This window comes from Artibeus jamaicensis, unplaced genomic scaffold (assembly GCF_021234435.1).
Source record: "Artibeus jamaicensis isolate MK-2021 breed Jamaican fruit bat unplaced genomic scaffold, CSHL_Jam_final contig_311, whole genome shotgun sequence".
NCBI lineage: Eukaryota > Metazoa > Chordata > Mammalia > Chiroptera > Phyllostomidae > Artibeus > Artibeus jamaicensis.
In genome coordinates, this window is record NW_026521717.1 from 7,513,321 (window position 1) to 7,531,346 (window position 18,026).

Consider the following 18,026-nt stretch of genomic DNA (forward strand, 5'->3'; position numbering starts at 1 on the left):
TAGAATGGAATGAAGGAGAGAAATAGAACAACTATAATGGCACAATTAATAAAATATATTTTAAAAGGGTTTGGGAGTCTTCCAACATTTTGAATTTTTTGGAAATAATCTTTAAAGAATAGAGGTTAGCTCTTCTTTAAATGCTTTCTAGAATTCTCCTGTGAAACCATCTGGTCCAGGGCTTTTGTGTGACAGGAGTTTTTTGATTACTGCTTCAATTTCATCTGCCATTATTGGTCTGTTCAGGCTTTTAGCTTCTTCTTCATTGAGTTTTGGAGGAGTATATTTTTCTAGAAATTTGTCCATTTCACCTAAGTTTGAAAATTTCTTGGCATACTGTTGTTCATAGTAATTTCTCACAATCCTTTGTATTCTGTGATGTCAGTTGTAATCGCTCCTCTTTCATTTCTGATTCTGTTTATTTTGTTCCTCTCTGTGCTTTTCTTGATGAGCCTACTTAAAGGGTTGTCTATTTTGTTTATTTTTTCAAAAAACAAGCTCCTGGATTCACTGATCCTTACGATTGTGTTTGTAGTCTCTATGTCATTTAATTGTGCTCTCATCTTTGTCATTTCATTCCTTCTACTTGCTCTGGGCTGTCTTTGTTGTTGTTCCTCGAGTTCTTGTAGGAGTAGGGTTAGATTGTTTGTTTGAAATATTTGTATCTTTTTAGGTAGGCTTGTATTGCTAGGACTTCCCTCAGGACTGCCTTCGCTGTATCCCGTAAATTTTGGGTTGTTGTGAGTTCATTTTCATTTGTTTCCAGAAACTTTTTATTTGCTTAAACATATGCTTGAGGCAGCATATGTGTGTGTCTTGCCTTCTTATCCAGTCAGCTATTCTATTTCTTCTGATTGGAGCATTTAATCCATTTACGTTTAAGGTTATTATTGATAGATACTTATTCATTGCCATTTTTGTACCTGTGTTCCTCTCTGCCTCTCTCTTTTCCTTCCTTTCCTTAAAGCAGTTCTTTTAGCATCTCTTGCAGACCTGGTTTGGTGGAGGTGTATTCTTTTAGACTTCTTTTGTCTTGGAAGCTCTTTGTTTGGCCTTCTATCTTGATTGAGAGCCTAGCTGGGTAAAGTAGCCTTGGTTGTAGGCCTCTGTTTCTCATTACTTGAAATATTTCTTGCCATTCTCTTCTTGCTTGGAGTGTTTCCATTGAGAAGTCAGCAGCTAACCTTACTGGGGCTCCCTTGTGTGTTACTTCCTTTTTCTCCCTTGCTGCCTTTAAGATTCTCTCTTTATCTTGGAATTTTGCTAATTTAATGATAATATGTCTTGAAGTAGGCCTCTTTGAGTTCCTCTTGATTGGGACTCTCTGTGATTCCTGGATTTGTGTGACTTTTTCTGTCATCATATTAGAGTTTTCCCTCATTACTTTTTCAAATAGGTTTTGTATCCCTTGTTCTTTTTCTTCTTCTAGTATCCCTATTATTCTGATATTATTATGTTTCATATTGTCTTGCATTTCTCTTAATCCCTCTTCATTCTTTCTGAGGCTCTTTTCCTTTTCATGCTCTTTCTGGGAGTTTTTTTTTTTCTACTTTGTCCTCCAACTCACTGATCTGATCTTCTGCTTCACTGATCCTGCTTTTGAACCTTTCTACTGTGTTCTTCAATTCAGAAATTGTATTCTTCATTTCCTCTTGGCCTTTGCTGATAGTTTCTACTTCCTTTTTTATGATGATATTGTTTGCAGTGAGTTCATTGTAGTTCCCCTGTAGTTTCTAGTAGTTCATTGTGAGCTCTTTGAATTTCCTGATAACCAGTGCTTTGAGTTCAGTATCTGATAGTTGAATTGCCTCTATTTCATCTAACATTCTTTCTGAGGCTTCCTCCTTTCCTTTCATTTGGGGATTGTTTCTTTGTCTTCCCATTGCTTGTGAGACTCTTCTTGTTAGCCTCAGCTTCTTAAATTGATGTGTTCTGACTCCCTGGGTTTATGGTGTGAATTTCTGTGGTAGGATGCCTGTGAAATTCAGTGGTGCAGTCTCCTTTGGGTATCCTGGCATTCTCCACTTCCACCTATTCCTGTGTGTGTGTGTGTGTGTGTGTGTGTGTGTGTGTAATCAGTTGGAGGGGGAGGCAAAATGGTTTATGACAGCAGGAGAGTATTTTATGATATTTACAGTCTCAGCCAGTAGAGAAGAGACAGAAGATGTTTAGGCTATATATAGTGTTAACCATAATCTTCAACCCAATTTGCCACTTTTAAGAGAGGATGAACAAAATATAAGTCTCTTGTTGGGGAGGGAAGGATTGTGAGTTGGATCTAGAAAGCAGTGAGGTTGTGGGAGGTCAGATTCTGAGTTAAGGTGAGAGTAAGAAATAGTAAATAGGTGTAGTGTGTAAGCAAATAGAGTTAATCACTACAGTAATAGAATTCAGGAAACTGTGACGTGGACTAAGATCTGGGAGATGTGTTGTGAAGTATTTACAGTTGTATAGAACAGCTTATTTACAATAATATTAGAGTAACAATCATATGACAGACTCTACGTGATCTGTCTGAATAGGGGGTATAGAGATTTGGGTAGTGTGTTAAAGGAAAACAAGTGGCATGAAGTGTAGAAAATTAGCAATACACTGTGGAGGAAAGAACAGGGGAAACCTGTCAAATGATACAATATAACCAGCCAAGGCAAGAAGCCTATACAGAAAGAGGAGGAACACAAAAATACTATTAAAATATAAAAGAAGTGAGAATAATGAAAAAATAATAATAGTACAAATATGCATCAACTTGTGGCTAATCTGCTATAGCAAAGTGAAATTTGTCTCTCTATATTTATTGTTGGGATGCACCCTCTTTGGGTCCAACTCTGGTCTTTTGCAGTTCCAAGTTGTTTGTGTCACTTGTGGGTAAAAGGGAAAAAAGCAGGAGAAGGAAGAAAAAAGTTATAAGTTTGGAAAGAAAGGAAGAAGGAATAAAACAGGAAAGAAGAAATAAGAGGAAAAAATTATTGAAAGATAAAACAATAATTAGACCAATGGAACAAAACAGAGAGCCCAGAAATAAACCCAAGCTTCTACAGTCAATTAATATTTGACAAATGGGGCAGCCACATAAAATGGAATAAAAATAGCTCCTTCAACAGATGGTGTTTGGAGAGCTGGACAGCTACGTGAAAAAAATGAAACTCAAACACCAACTTACACCATACAGCAAAGTTTTTTTTATAACTATGATGCAACAGGATTAGTAAGGTTATTTTCCTTCTAATTTGTCTAAGGGAATGTTTTCGATTTATAAAAATTTCTCTCTTCTTTGATGTATTGATTATTTAGAAGCATAATTTATAATTTTCATGTAATTTTTCTTGTTTGTTTTATCTGTACTTGAATTTTAGTTACTTACCACTTTTTTTCAGAAAACAATGTTCATACAATTTCACATTTTTTGAATTTTTAAATTTTATTTTGTCATTTTGTAATTGATCTATTTTGAAAATATTAAATGTGCTCTAGGAAAAAATGTTACAGTGCAGTTTGAATGACGTGTTCTAAAAATGTCTATCAAGGTAAAATGATCTACCATGGCAGTTAAGGACAGTATTATTAATTTTTAAAACACACTATTTTAAAATAAAAATAATCTTCTCACACTTAACTAAACAAATAACACTGTAAGATAATTCCTTTGTAACTCTCAATATTACTAATAAGGAATCCAAAAAGCAAGTTTGCTACTTTCATGTCACATCACTTATTTGTGGCAATTCCAGATTTGACCTGAAATTGTCCCTTATTAATCCACATCATTATAAAGTTTAGAAAGAAAATTCAATGAGAAGGGAAAGAAACCTGAAAAAAAAATGGGGAGCTTTTATCATGTGTTCTCACCAAGTTTTTACAACTCACTGTGTGCAGTCGAGCTTCCACAGAGCCTGGCCTCATGCCCTCTGTATTGCATAGTTCAGTGATGGTGAATTTGAGGGTGAAGGCCACCAAGACAAGGCAGGCAGTGTAGAATGTCCACACTTTAAGACAGGGTTGGGTTACACTTAAGTTTCTGTCAGGTCCTCCTCACCAGCAACACAAATTCTTTTCCTTTAAAACCAAGTTTTTTGGAAATATGAGGCCTCTCTACTGGAGACAAAGGTTACACACATTTTAAGGGCCTATGATTTGTCATTCTGGCCATAATTTATGCAATATTTCTAGATGCAGAGCAGATTATAAAACTCACATCTGCAACTAAATAGAAAAGCAACTTCAAATAATTTCTAATGTGACTGTCTGACCCTGTGACTAAAAATTATTTTTAGGCCCTGTCTGCATCTTCTATTGAGTATGCTATGTGTAACAGAAAGTAACACAGGTAGCAGGTGTTTTAAATACTAGGTACATGAGTGAACTCCATCCAAAATCATTCCAAGTATTCTGAGTGGGCCTGGTGTTTCTCTGCTGCTGTCAGAAGTTTCTAATCTGTCACACCAAAAAGCAAAACTGGGACCAGATACATGACACCATGAACTGTGGACAGGTTTATTTCCATGAGCTTCTCCAAAATCACAATTACCATAGGCCAGTGAAAATAAAGAAGGCTTGTCACAGGGGAAGGAAAATTCACAGGATGAGCAGACACAATGGGTCAAGCAATATCTTTTACAGGCCGAGGACCAGAGAAGCACCCTCCATGGCTAATCCAATTACATTTACACAATCTATTCAAAGTTTATTTTCTATCATCAACTTGTTTAGAAAATCAAAATGAAACTCAGAGAGATGAGGGCATATTTCAAAGACAGAAGATGGGGTGGGCTGTCTTACCCTGTGCTGAGGAGCAAAACAGTGCTCACTTAATAACCAGTCTGTATGAGATATTTTGGTTTGGTGTTGAGTGTGGAAACAATGTTTCTGCATGAGAAGATGGTATTGTGAACAGTATAGGAAACTCTGGTTTTAGGTTTTCTGAATGTTCTTCCAAATGCAAGTTTCAGCCAAAGCAAGCTGATGTGGTCTCCAAAGAAATAAGACAGAACTTAAGTAGCACCACCAGAAACCACTGAAAGAACCAATATCTGGTGCTTTCCCTGAAATTTCCAGTTTTTGAGAGACAAGAAGGCCTGAGCTAAAAAACAAATCTGACTTAGAGAACTACAGTTTGAGATTAGTTGACTGGGTGTATTATTCAATTATTTCCTTCAAAGGATTTTGTTAACTGAGGAAAACATACCTATTTGTGACAATGTCATTACCCCTCTTTGATGGTGGCTAATTTCTCGCATCCAGCCTGACTTTGAATTAATCATTCTTTTAAATTTAAACCACTCTTGTGTTCAGGTTGTTCAATTCTATCACAGTGTTTCATGATGGGCACTTTTTTCAATGATACTCTGAGTCATCTGTCAGCTATTTAACATTAAAACCAATGTACTTTTTCCTGAGTCATCTCAGATTTTTTTTCCTAAATGAGCTGTCTTCCTGAAATCTTTGAGTATTTGTCACTTTTCTATGTCTGGAATTTCCATAAAGTCAGAATCAACATTCAATTTAAAGGGAAACAAAGAACAAGCAGTATCTTTATTTAAAATTATCCATGTTTCTCACTGTGTATGTTGTTTCTGCACACTGTTTTCAAATTGGGGACAAGTGACATTCACCAGATTATTTCCCTCCATGTCAAGGGCAGATCAAGCCTCAGAGCAGAAATTGAATGTGCTTCATGTAGACTTTAGAGGGTTCTCAGTGCTGACCTATAGGACCAGGAGCAGCCAACTGATATCTCTATGTTCTATCTTCTTTTTTTCTATAATCAGGTAGTTTGACTTCCATTTTTTCAAAGACAGGAGGAGGACTCAGATTTGGTAGCATGTGGAAAAACCTATCAACTATTTATTTTATATAAAAGGCTTATGATGGTAAATTTTGAAGCCATACAAAGGAACAAAACACTGACAAGGCACAAACGTGGGTGAGTCTAGACAATCTTGTGCTGCATGAAATAAGCCCAGTCATCAAAGATGACAGAGTATGATTCCATTCCTATGTAATAGCCAGGAGAGTGAAACCCTACAGTGAGACAGCAGATTGGATTGTCTGGAGTTGGAAATGGGAGAGTGGTGGTGGTGGTGGTGATGGTGGTGTGGTATGGTATGAGGTGGGATAGGATGGGTTGAGATAGGGTGAGAGGGGAGAACAAGTAAAGGAGGGAAGGTGAGAACACTAAAGAAGCTACATACTAAATGACACTGGGAATGGGTATTATTCTGTGTGTTTGCTGTTCATTTGTTTTTTTAATGTTTTCTGTCCCCCAAATCCCCAAAAAATAACCTGTAGAGTTACACAAGGATCAGCCACCACATGACCACTGGAATTTTTCAGAAAATAAAAATAAAGGCAGAGCAAGAAATGGGAAGAAATCACATGTTTACATTTCTGCAGGTCACCAGGCATCAATATTCTGGGAGTATGTGACCTAGTTTGTCATGTACGTGAAACAAACTTATATTTGAGATATTTGTAGGTGTTCTTCTAAATGATATGAATAAATGAAAACAACAGCAATGGCTGTTGTGAATACCTATCATGAACCTCTAAACTGTCTTGTGTGCACTCATCTCCCCTCATTCCCTATGCCCTTTCCCTGCTTGCTATCATCCTCAGCCTACCACATCTCCTGCCACTTTCAGCCCAGCCATGTTGTTGACATTTTCCCTCTGGAAGCTAAAAAAGTGACCACCAGACTGGTGGGGACTGACTACTTAGCCCTCCAGGTTGGAAGCATGGCCAGCCACTCAGCAGCTAGGCCTCCTCTAGTATCATGGCTACTAGAAGTATCAAAGCCCTCTAGAAGGGGGCTTTGGAAACTTTATTCTCTTTCTTCCTTTTCTCTATCTCCTCTCTGTCCTTTCTTCTTTCCTTTTTTGTTCCAACACCCCTGGGACTGGAATTTCCACCATGGCAGGAATCATTCCTCCTCTATGCTTCTACCGTGGCAACACAAAGCAATTTGGTGAACCTGGAAAAGTTATACAGGGCTTCCACCATGACCAACTGGTTCCTGGGACTTTAGGAATTTCCTCATAGGAGTCAACGGGGTACCCTTTGTGGGCAGAGAAACTTGACCTGAGTCGCTTTGTGTTGTAGTAGACGATGCCACTGTGAAGCATCTGTAAATGATGACAGTAATAGAAATGGTAATCATTGTGATGATGATAGGACACATGGTCATGTGTTCTCTCTCTCTCTCTCTCTCTCTCTTTAATAAAGAGAGGTATAACTTTTATAACCTCATCATAAGTTTGTATGGAGACAACTGAACAGATATTGTGGGCTGATTGCACTACAGGCAAGGTAAATGTTGGATCACTATATTGTACACTTGCAAGTAACAGGCTGTTGCATAACAACTGTATTTAGAAGAAAGTGTTACATAATGTTTACGCCTTTGCTTCCTTCCCCCATCTACTTCATGAGAGCATAACCTGCTCATGAGCAGAATCTTAGCTAAGCAAGTTGGCAAATTTGGGACTGAGTGGTCAACGCTGGACCCAGGTGCTTTGCCCACCAGTTTAAGTCCTGGCCGGGTCAATTTGTCAACCTCAGCACCAAGGGAAACAGTCATTCAGGCAGCCAGAGACAACCCCTTGTGAAGCCAATAGACATGGGTGGGTGACACTGGAGACTCTGGTGTGGACACCTGACCTGCTGGTCACCTCAGACAGATGTAAGAATAGGAAAAAGCAGAGGAGGCAGCAGGCAAGACAAGAACAATGACCAGCCTTCCTCACCTGCAGGACAACTCACTGTGCTCCCCAAATTGGGGACTTTGGAGAAAACAATGAAGGGAAATAGAGTCCAATAGCTGGAACCCAGACTTACCCACATTGAAACAGACTGGTTCTCCCAGGGCCTCCAGGCAGAGCCCATCCCTGTCCCTGCCTCTGGAATGTGACTCCTTTGGTGAGCAGCAGCCAGACCCACATGCACAAGGGCCAGGTAGACAGCAGCGGAACCCATGGAAGCAGAGGTTGGCCTGTGTCTTCACATATACAGATCAGGACTTAGAAAAATTTCAGGGGCCCCACCAACTAAGGGAAGGACCTTAAGAATGATGGTGGCTGGGTGCATTCCACCCTGTCCATCCATCCCATAAACCCCGGATCAGTTGGCTCCAGAGCAGGCTCCAGCCACCAACCTCCAGAGCAGGCTCTAGCCACCAACCTCTGCTGTTCCCATGCAGAGTGACCCTACAGTCTTCGGGTATCTGTGGGGAAAGGGGGAGGCACAGGCAAGTGCTGGTCAACCCTTCTAGACATCCTTGGAGACGCAGGGAGCCACTTCCTTAATAGTCCCACAGGTCCAATCTCCAGAGAATGGGCCAAACGCTGATGTCCCAACCCACCTGGCACAATATCCCCAGTGCTTCCCGCATGATGGAGGTCAACCTGGTCCATTGGCTAAATCACCTCCTTCCAGGCTCCAGAAGAAAGAAACAAACAAGCAGCAAACAGATGGTGCCAGACAAGCTGCGTGAACATCAGCGTGAAGGAACTGGATCACCCTCTTGCAGGCTGATCTTTTCCCCAAACACATGGGATCCCATCTTCCAGCCCATGGGGGTTGGCAGGGTGCCCACCTGGAAGTTCCAGTCTGGCATGTTGTGACCATAGCAGAGGAAGGAGGACTTGGAAAATCATTGGCTCTTCAGTGGCAGCAGCCAGAACAGGGGACCCATGAGGTATCGGAGATTTGAAAGATTTCCCTGAAGTCTGATGCATGCAGGCCCAGGTTTCCCAGTGAGACACCAGCCATTCTCTAGTTCCCAGGAGGAGCTAGGAAAATTTATGAGGCTGAAAACTGCAAAACCTAAGGAAGGTGAGTATTCACAGGACAACAAAGGAAGAACCTGTTCCTTGTTTCTCTTTTACTTTTTCTTCTTTTACACATTGAATTTATTTGGGACACATTGATTAATAAAACCATACAGATTTTAAAGTAAAGTAAAATAAAGAATCCTTCTATGGAACTCCTAAAAACAGAAAACCCCTACAGATTTTTAATGTCTACATCTCAAATAATCCCTATCTAGCACTCACTGCACAAGTTATAAGATCTCTTTTCCTCCTGATTTACCCTCACTTTTTTTTTTTCTTGTTGTCTTTGGTTTTCCTCGCCTGACCATAAATCTACCATATCCAGAACAGGTTAGGAGGTCTTTTCAAGGCATACAAATGAAACTGAAAGCCATATAGGCAAAGAACAATAAATCAGGCCACATCAAAGTTTAAGAGAAATCTGTCTCTGCATATACCACAACAAAGCCCAAAGACAACAAGTGGATGGATATTGGGAACATTGGTACAATGTCAGTTGGCTGTGGATTTCAGCATTGCTTACCATAACAACAGCAGTATGAGAACAATGTGTGGATTATGTGTGTTTGCAATAAGTTAAATAAGTGTTGGAGTGTTCCATGAAACTTAAAAACCAATTGATCCAATCCTGCCTAGGTAGTTCAGTTGGTTACAGCATCATCCATATACATTAAGGTTGCAGGTTTTGTATGTACCTTATGCTCATAGTCAGGGCATACAAAAATTCAACAAAGAATGTGTAAGTTAGTGGAACAACAAATTGATGTTTCTCATTCTCTTTCTACATTTCTCTCTCAAAACCATTAAATTCACAAAATAAAAAAAATAGAAAATGTATATATGGAGCAAGGGATTTGTTTAAAACCACACAGCAGCAAAAATGAAGCATGTGGCCAATGGCTTAGTCCCACTAGGCCTTGGGTGATCAACTGCCAGTGCTTGCTTTTACACCACACTGCCTATCATGCACTGTGACAGACTGGAGACAATGTATAAGGGCACTGTCACAGTGGCTTTGGGGATAAAGCAGTGAGAAGGTACTAGGACCACATTTTAGGAGGATTCTTTCATAACTCTTCCATACCACTGTGCTTTGATCCCCAGCATCACATGTTCTGTTTGTCCCCTGGGATCACTTCCTTGCATGGCATGTGGGTATGGACCAAGTTAAAAACAAGATGGCAATCTGACTTTATTCTCATCCTGTCTGGGCAAAGAATACACCAAAGAAATGGGAACAGGTGGATGTGTAAGGGGTCACCAGAGGCTTTGATGAAAAATAATTTAGAGTCTGTCAGAGAAATTTGTTGCCTCTGGGGGAGGTAGGAAGGCCAGAAAGCTTTGCCCTCCTTCAGGCTTTATTGCCTATTCCCTCAGCGACTGGGTGTCCATGATGTGACTGTGAAGATTGCCCCATGGTCACATCAACTCGGTTTAAAAAGGAAAATCATAGAATTTTCCAATATATCTGATAAGGGTTTGATATCCAAAAATTAAGAACGTAGAAACTCAACACCAAGAAACAAGTAATCCAATTTAAAAAAATAGAAAAAAACCTAAATTGACACTTCTCCAACAAGGGCATAAAAGGTTAATAGACATATGAAAAGATTCTCAATGTCACTAATCATTAGAGAAATGCAAATTAAAAGCTGTTATATTAAAAGTCAAATATGCCAGGTGTTTTGAAGTGGTTATTTTTGCAATAATATTTACACAGTGATTCATATAGTAAATTATTGCTAAAATCCTTTAAAAAAAGATTGTATTTATTTACTGTTAGAGAGACAGGAAGGGAGGGAGAAAGAAAGGGAGACCAACATAATTGTGTGAGAGAACCATTGATCAGTTGCCTCTCAGGTGCTCCCCAAAGAGGACCTGCCATGAAACTGAGAAACATGCCAGCAACTGTTTTGTTTGCAGGCCTACACTCAATCCATTAAACCACATGGGCCAAGGTAATAAAATCCTTTATAAATATTTATGATGTCAAGTGTTTTAATGTGGTAGGTAAGGCCACTATTTATAATTAATTCATGGGGGAAAAGGGTGAAGGGTTTACAGGAACAATTATAAAGGACATATGGACAATAATAATGGGGGATGGAAATGGGTGAGGGAGGCAGAGAGGGCTGGGGTGGTCAGGAAGAGTGGAAGGCAAAGGCAGAAAACTGTATTTGAACAACAATTTAAAAATTAAAACATAAATAAAAATGAAAAGACACAATATTATGGTAAAAAAAGTAACACTGTAATAAACATATTCAAAAGTACGTAACTTTTTAATTCTATTCATAAGATGTAGGTAACCACTTCACATGGCATGGAATTGTAGCTCAGCCTCCACGTGGAAAAACAATGGTGTACATGTAGCATGCAGGACCATGCCCACGGAGAGGTTTTCCCATGGGGAATCAAGCCTGCATTGTACCTAGACTGCTATGAGATTTGCTTTTGCTAAAACTCCCTCACCCTGAATTGAGGCAGTAAGGGCTTACTGCAACTTCCTAAAGTCTGAGCTAAACCTCCCAAGTATGGAGTGTGACTGGATCAACCACTTTTCCCCTTGGTCTGCAACATCCTTCTCTTTGAAGTAATTAGCAACATTCTTTCCTTTGCTATCTGTAAAAGGTAATCACCTGCAGTGAACCTGTGCATAGTATGTGAGGACTACCCTCCAGGTAATGTACCCAGAGAAGCAAGAAAACCCTGTCCAGGCAGGGACAGGGCTCTCTGGCCCTCTTGCCCTCTCTCTCTCAGAGAGTGGCCATGCCATCCCTTTTTCCCCACAGGACTTGTTGTCCGTGCGTATTTGTTCACGAGCAGCCACAACATACACAATCCTGCTGGCCAGGATCCACCACAATAAAATAAAATTTTTTAAATGTCTAGACAAAAAAAAACATATAGTATTGTAAGTGAAAATTACCACTCCTTAAAAATTTCATTCCACATTTATTATCACAAGGATATTTTGAGTCAAGTCCATTTTAAGCTCAGTATTTCAGATAAAAAACAAAAGGTAAGTTTGTATACTAAAATGGCCACCTATCTCTGGCAGTTCCAAAATTTTGGACTTGGAACTATGTACCTTTTTAGCTCTTCATGTGCTCTATAAATGTAGAAAAAAACTCAAAGAGAGTTTGGATAAACATGGAAAAAGAAATGAGCTTCCTTGCCAGTGGTTCTAACCAGGTTATGTACAAGTGACTCTGTGGAACATGACTTTACAGTTTTGGCCACGTGTCCTTTTTTGGCACAAAGCAATGATGGTGAAGGTAATGGTGATGGACACCAGAGTGGGGCCAACACCTGCAGTGAGAACAAATAGAAGAAGATACAAATTAGGATGAGCTTGGAGCAAATCCATGATTCTGCCAGGCTTTCCTCACAAACTAATACTCTCCAATTAAACCTATGTTCTCTAGAAACATGAAAATTTTCTTCTGGACACAAAAATCACTCACTTTGTATGTGGTCCTGTGATCCATCCTTCTAGTCACCATTTGAAAAATGCCACCAGATGCAACAAAGGCTATGAAAATGCCATAAGTGACATGTGGCAAAGAGATTTCAAAGAATGTCTTCTGTGACTGTCTGATTCTCTTACTAAAACTGAAGTTAACAGATTTTTGTCTGCATACTTCACTAGTATTGTTGCAAGTTGTCTCAGAATGTGTCTGCATTAGCACATGTAAAATATATAGTTATATGAATTAAGTGTATTCAAAATCATATAAAAACTCTGAGTGGGCCTTGGGATTTTTGCTGCCTGCATGAATTCCTATTCAGGCCATCCCAAAACACATACTGGGACCCCATAAATGGCATCACAAGCTCTTTGAAGATTGCTTTTTATGTACTTTTTAAAAACTCACAAAGGCCACAGGTCAGTGAGGAAAAAGATAGGTAATTTTTATGGAAAGTATAAATTCTTGAAATACAACAGCCACAGCTGGGCCAGCTGCATATTCTGCAGGAACAAGTATCAGGAGAAAAACTGCCATCACCAATATATATATATATATATGTGTGTGTGTGTGTGTGTGTGTGTGTGTGTGTGTGTTTTAATGTGTGTACTGTGCAAACAAACCATGTCTTTGTAAGCTGGCTTTGGGCCAAAGGTTGGGTCTGGCCCACTTGGGTTTTAGTTCTGGGGTTTGAACCTTGGACAGGTCATTTTCTCTCTCTGGCCTTGGTTTTCTTACCTGTAAAATGGGGACACTGGCAGGGTTGGCAGGGTTACCACCTGTAGATGGCCAGGACTACTGGCTGAGGCCTGCCTTCACTCTCTCTCCCTCCCTGGGGCAGGTACTTGGTCACAGTGATGCAGGCTGCATGTATGAACTCATAGTGAAGGTGCTGTCGGAGCACAAAGACGTGCTGGCTGAGTTCAACAGTGTGCAGGTGGCAGTGCTACAAATGGGCAACAATAGTTGTCTCCTATTCTTATTTCAGGTTATATCAGGTTGCTGGTTTCAGACTCACTGAGAAAATGCTCTTAATATAGACTGTCCATAAAGGGGGCCTTTTTTTCCTCAGCTAACAAAATGCCTTGAAAGCAATAATTGAACAATATCCCTCACCATTAAACTCAAATAATACATTGATAGCTCAGAGTTTTTTCATCTTGTGCACACCTGTTCCTGCAAAAACACCTCTGAAGTGCTGAGTGTTCCTGGGTGACTTTTGGAAGTTGATTCTTCTGCTTGTTAAATGTAATGTGGCTGCCATTATGTCCCTTTTTGTATCAGTTATTGTGAAGATGATATCAGTTTGTCCCTGGATGAGGCTTGCACATTGAGGGCTCTCCAGAAGGCATAATGCTGAAGTGCCCATAGTGTCCATGGTACTAAACTTCACATGTAGGACCGTAATTTACATGACTACCTACCTTTTTTCCTTTCTGACATTCGGCAGCACCCAAAATATCCCGGACCAGTTTTGCACTAGGTGAGCACTGACCAACTCCATGTCACATGGTGACTCTGCCTATTTCTAGGTTGTGTCTTGGGGCTAACCCCTCATCTCTCTGAGCCTCTTTGCTTCTGTGAAAATTGTTGATAGAAAATATATTTCATACGAATTTGGATAGATATATTGGATCAGCCATCGCTGGTGTTTACCTGGTTGTTGGTTTTGCAGAATATATTGCTGGACCTGCTGTGCTTGTTGATCTTTATAAATTTCCACTCACTCATAAAAGGTCTTCTACCTCCATCTTCACTTGCCTGTGGCCTTCCAAAGTCTGACAAAAACATATGGAAAGTAAACTGTCAAGGAATTTCACATGCTGTTTATCTAGTCCAGCTTTTTGGTTTTGCTGTACCTGTTTAGGGATTTCCAGGGGCAGCAGAAAATCCCCAGGCCCACTCAGATATTTGGTATCATTTTGGATGCCGTTTACTCATTCAGCACTGTATCTGATATACCTCAGTCAAGCAGGACCACCTTGAAACACTTATCATAACGCAGTAAAAAAAGCAGACACAACAACTGATCTTCAGTTTTGGTCAGAGGATCAGGCAGTCAAACTACACATCACTTGATATCTCCTCCACATATGTCATATGTGGTATTTTCCTAGCAATAATTGAACAATATCCCGGAGGCATTTTCCAAATGTGGACTTGAGTGAAGAATCACAAAACAATAGATATAGGTTAGTGATCTTTGAGTCCAGAGAAAACACCCTTTGTTTTTTTTTCAATTTATTTTTTATTGATTATGCTGTTACGGTTGTTCTATTCCCCTCTTCATTCCCCTCCACCCTATGCCCCGTCCCCACCATTACCCCCCCCTTTAGTTTATGACCATGTGTCTCAAGTTCTTTAGATTCTATATTTCCCATACTATTCTTGCCGCCCTCATCTATTTTCTATCTACTGTCTATGCTACTTATTTTCTGTACCTTCTCCCCCCTTCTCCTCCTCCCACTCCCCTGTTGCTAACCCTCCTTGAGATCTTCTCCACTCCTGATCTAGCTGTCCTTTTAGTTTGCTTTTGTTTTAGGTGTGGTTGTTAATAACTGTGAGTTTGTTGTCCTTTCACTGTTCATGTTTTTTTTAACTTCTTTTTCTTAGATAAGTCCCTTTAACATTTCATATAATAAGGGCTTGGTGATGATGAACTCCTTGAATTTGATCTTATCTGAGAAGCACTTTATCTGTCCTTCCATTCTAAATGAAAACTTTGCTGGATAGAGCAATCTTGGTTGTAGGTCTTTGGATTTCATGACTTGGAATACCTCTTTCAAGCCCCTTCTTGCCTGTAAGGTCTCTTTTGAGAAAGCTGCTGACAGTCTGATGGGAACTTCTTTGTAGGTGACTGTCCCCTTATCTCTTGCTGCTTCTAGGATTCTCTCCTTCATTTTAATCTTGCCTAATTATGATGTGCCTTGGTGTGTTCCTTCTTGGGTCCAACTTCTTTGGGACTCTCTGAGCTTCCTGGATTTCCTGGAAGTCTATTTCCTTGGCCAGATTGGGGAAATTCTCTTTTATTATTTGTTCAAATAAGTTTTCCACTGGTGGCTGTGCCTTTCCCCCTTCTGGTACCCCTATAATTCGGATGTTGGAGCGTTTAAAGATGTCCTGGAGGTTCCTAAGACTCTCCTCATTTCTTTGAATTCTTGCTTCTTGACTCTTTTCTGTTTGGCCATTATTTGCTTTCTTCTGGTCCACTCCATTGATTTGAGTCCCAGTTTCCTTTTCATCACTATTGGTTTCCTGTGCAATTCCATTCATTTCAATTAGTTTTGCCTTCATACGTTTGTCTAATTTGTGGCTATAATCAACCAGTTCTGTGAGGATCCTGATCACCAGTGTTTTAAACTGTGCGTCTGAGAGTTTTGCTATTTCTTCATCGCTTAGATTTATAGGCTCTGGGGCTTTGAGATCTTCTTGAGCCATTTTTGGTCTGTTTGTGCCCGTTAAGTCTAAGGAGTGGCGCCTTGGATTCCCAGGTCGCTGGGTTGTGACTCTGTATGTGGAGGCGGGATCAGAGCAGGGAAATGGTGGTCCCCTTTGCTGTTTCTCACAGCTGGGTGAAGAGCAGAACCATAGGTTGTTCACAGGGGCAGGGCCACTTAGGTTGCTGGATTATGACGCTGTATGTGGAGGTGGGGTCAGAGTGGGGAAATGGCGGTGCCCTCCGCTTGCCCATGGGGCTGCTGGCTATCATCCAATCGCCCACTCCCTCACTTGTCTATCCACACACGAATGCACGACCACAGTCAACCCGCAGTCCTGCTCCCTCGCTGTTTCCCCGCGATTGCTTGCTGAGTTGCCCACCAGGTCCAACCCTGCGCCTAGATTCCGCACGCCTGAGTTCGACTGACTGAGTTTTCCTGTGCTACCCCACTCTGCCAGCTGCTGGTTTCATCCCTCTTACCGGTGAGGCTGAAGAATTTGTTGTTATCAGACTTCCGAGAAGTTCAATTTTCTGTGTTCTGGCTATGTTTTCTGTTGCTATTATTTAGTTGTTTCTAAACTTGGTTGTGTGAGGAAGCACAGCGTCTCCATCTATGCCTCCATCTTGGTGGAAGTACACCCTTTGTTTTTAAAGTACGTGTCCGGGGGAGGAGAGAATGGCATTATGGGTGAGAAGGGCCTGGAAGTACCCTGGATTTGGTCCAACCCCATTCCAAATTTATTGTCACTTTGTTATTTATTCCCACTTCAGGTTGGCCTTTTTGTTATGCTTTTGCATGATCAACTGTATTATCTTCATCCTGTGCCATATGGACAACCTGCAGCTAGACTCGGTGAACTTAAGAGTAGTTGTAAAAATACTGCTAAAAGCCCCTTGCTAAAGCCACCTGGTTCTCTTTTCCATGTGTCTTATAAGTATCTACTTAAAGTTCCTTATTGTATTATTACATGATATGAATGGCTGGGGAAACAGTTCCTGGATGAAAAGTTGGAAATGCTATTAATGGTGCTGTGAATTTAAAGTTGGTAAAATGACTTTTACTTTCCTCATCTGTAATGCTGAAGTAAAAAAGTATTTATTTTTAATGTTCCATTTGTGAATTAAATGTAGTATGAGATGATTAAAAAAGAGTAATCTTCTTTTAAAACACTGTGGTTTAGACAATTAAAAAAATTAAATAGTCTAAATAGCAAACCAGATTTACTTGATAGATATTTATAGACCATTACATTTAAAACTGCAGGTTACTTATTTTTCTCTATTTTATATGGAATACTTTCCAAGATAGATCTTGCACTACAAGTAAATACAATCCTCAGAATTAAAAAAATGAAGTTATATTAACAATATTTACCTTTTATTTTTAAACTATTTTATTTATTTATTTAGTTTTAGAGAGAGCACAAAGGAAGGAGAAAGAAAGGGAGAGAAACATCAATGTGCGGTTGCCTCTCCCACACCTCCTACTAGGGACATGGCATGCAACCCAGGCCTGTGCCCCGGCAAGAATTGAACAGGTGATCGTTTCTTTTGCAAGCCAGTTCTCATTCCACTAAGACACACCAGTCAGGGCTATACTAACAATATTTTGTGACCACAATGGTAAGAGACTGGAAATTCAATATAGAAAAAAACATAAACAAACAATATCTTTGGAAATTAAGAACCATACTACCAAACATTAAATAAATCAAAAACTGAGACAAACTGAAAACCAACATCTACATTAATACAAATAAAAAGGCAAATATGGTTTCTGAAAATCTAGATTTATCAGAAGCTCTTATAAGAGGAAATTATAATTATAGAGTTCTAACTAGAGAACAGAAAAATTTCAATAAAGTCATTTGAGTTTCTAAATACATTAGAAAAAGAAGTAACAAAACAAAAAATAAGTCAAAGTAAAATAAAAGAAAGATCAGTGCAATAATAAAAAAAGTAGGAAACAATGTAACAACTAATAGAACTAATGGCTCATTTTTTGAAATGGTGAAAAAAATTGAAAAGCCTCTAGTAAGACCCATCAAGCAGTAAAGATAAGAAACACAAATAAATAAAATCAGAAAAAAAAGAAACAATAATCAATATCATAAACATAAAAAAGTTATTTTAAAATACCATCAACAACTATATACAACAAATTTGACCATTTAATGAAACGGAAAAATTTTAAATAATGCTCACTTTAAAGGCTGAATCATGACAATCACATTATCTGGATAAAACAATTACTAGCCATAAATTAGAATCAGTAATCAAAATACCCAA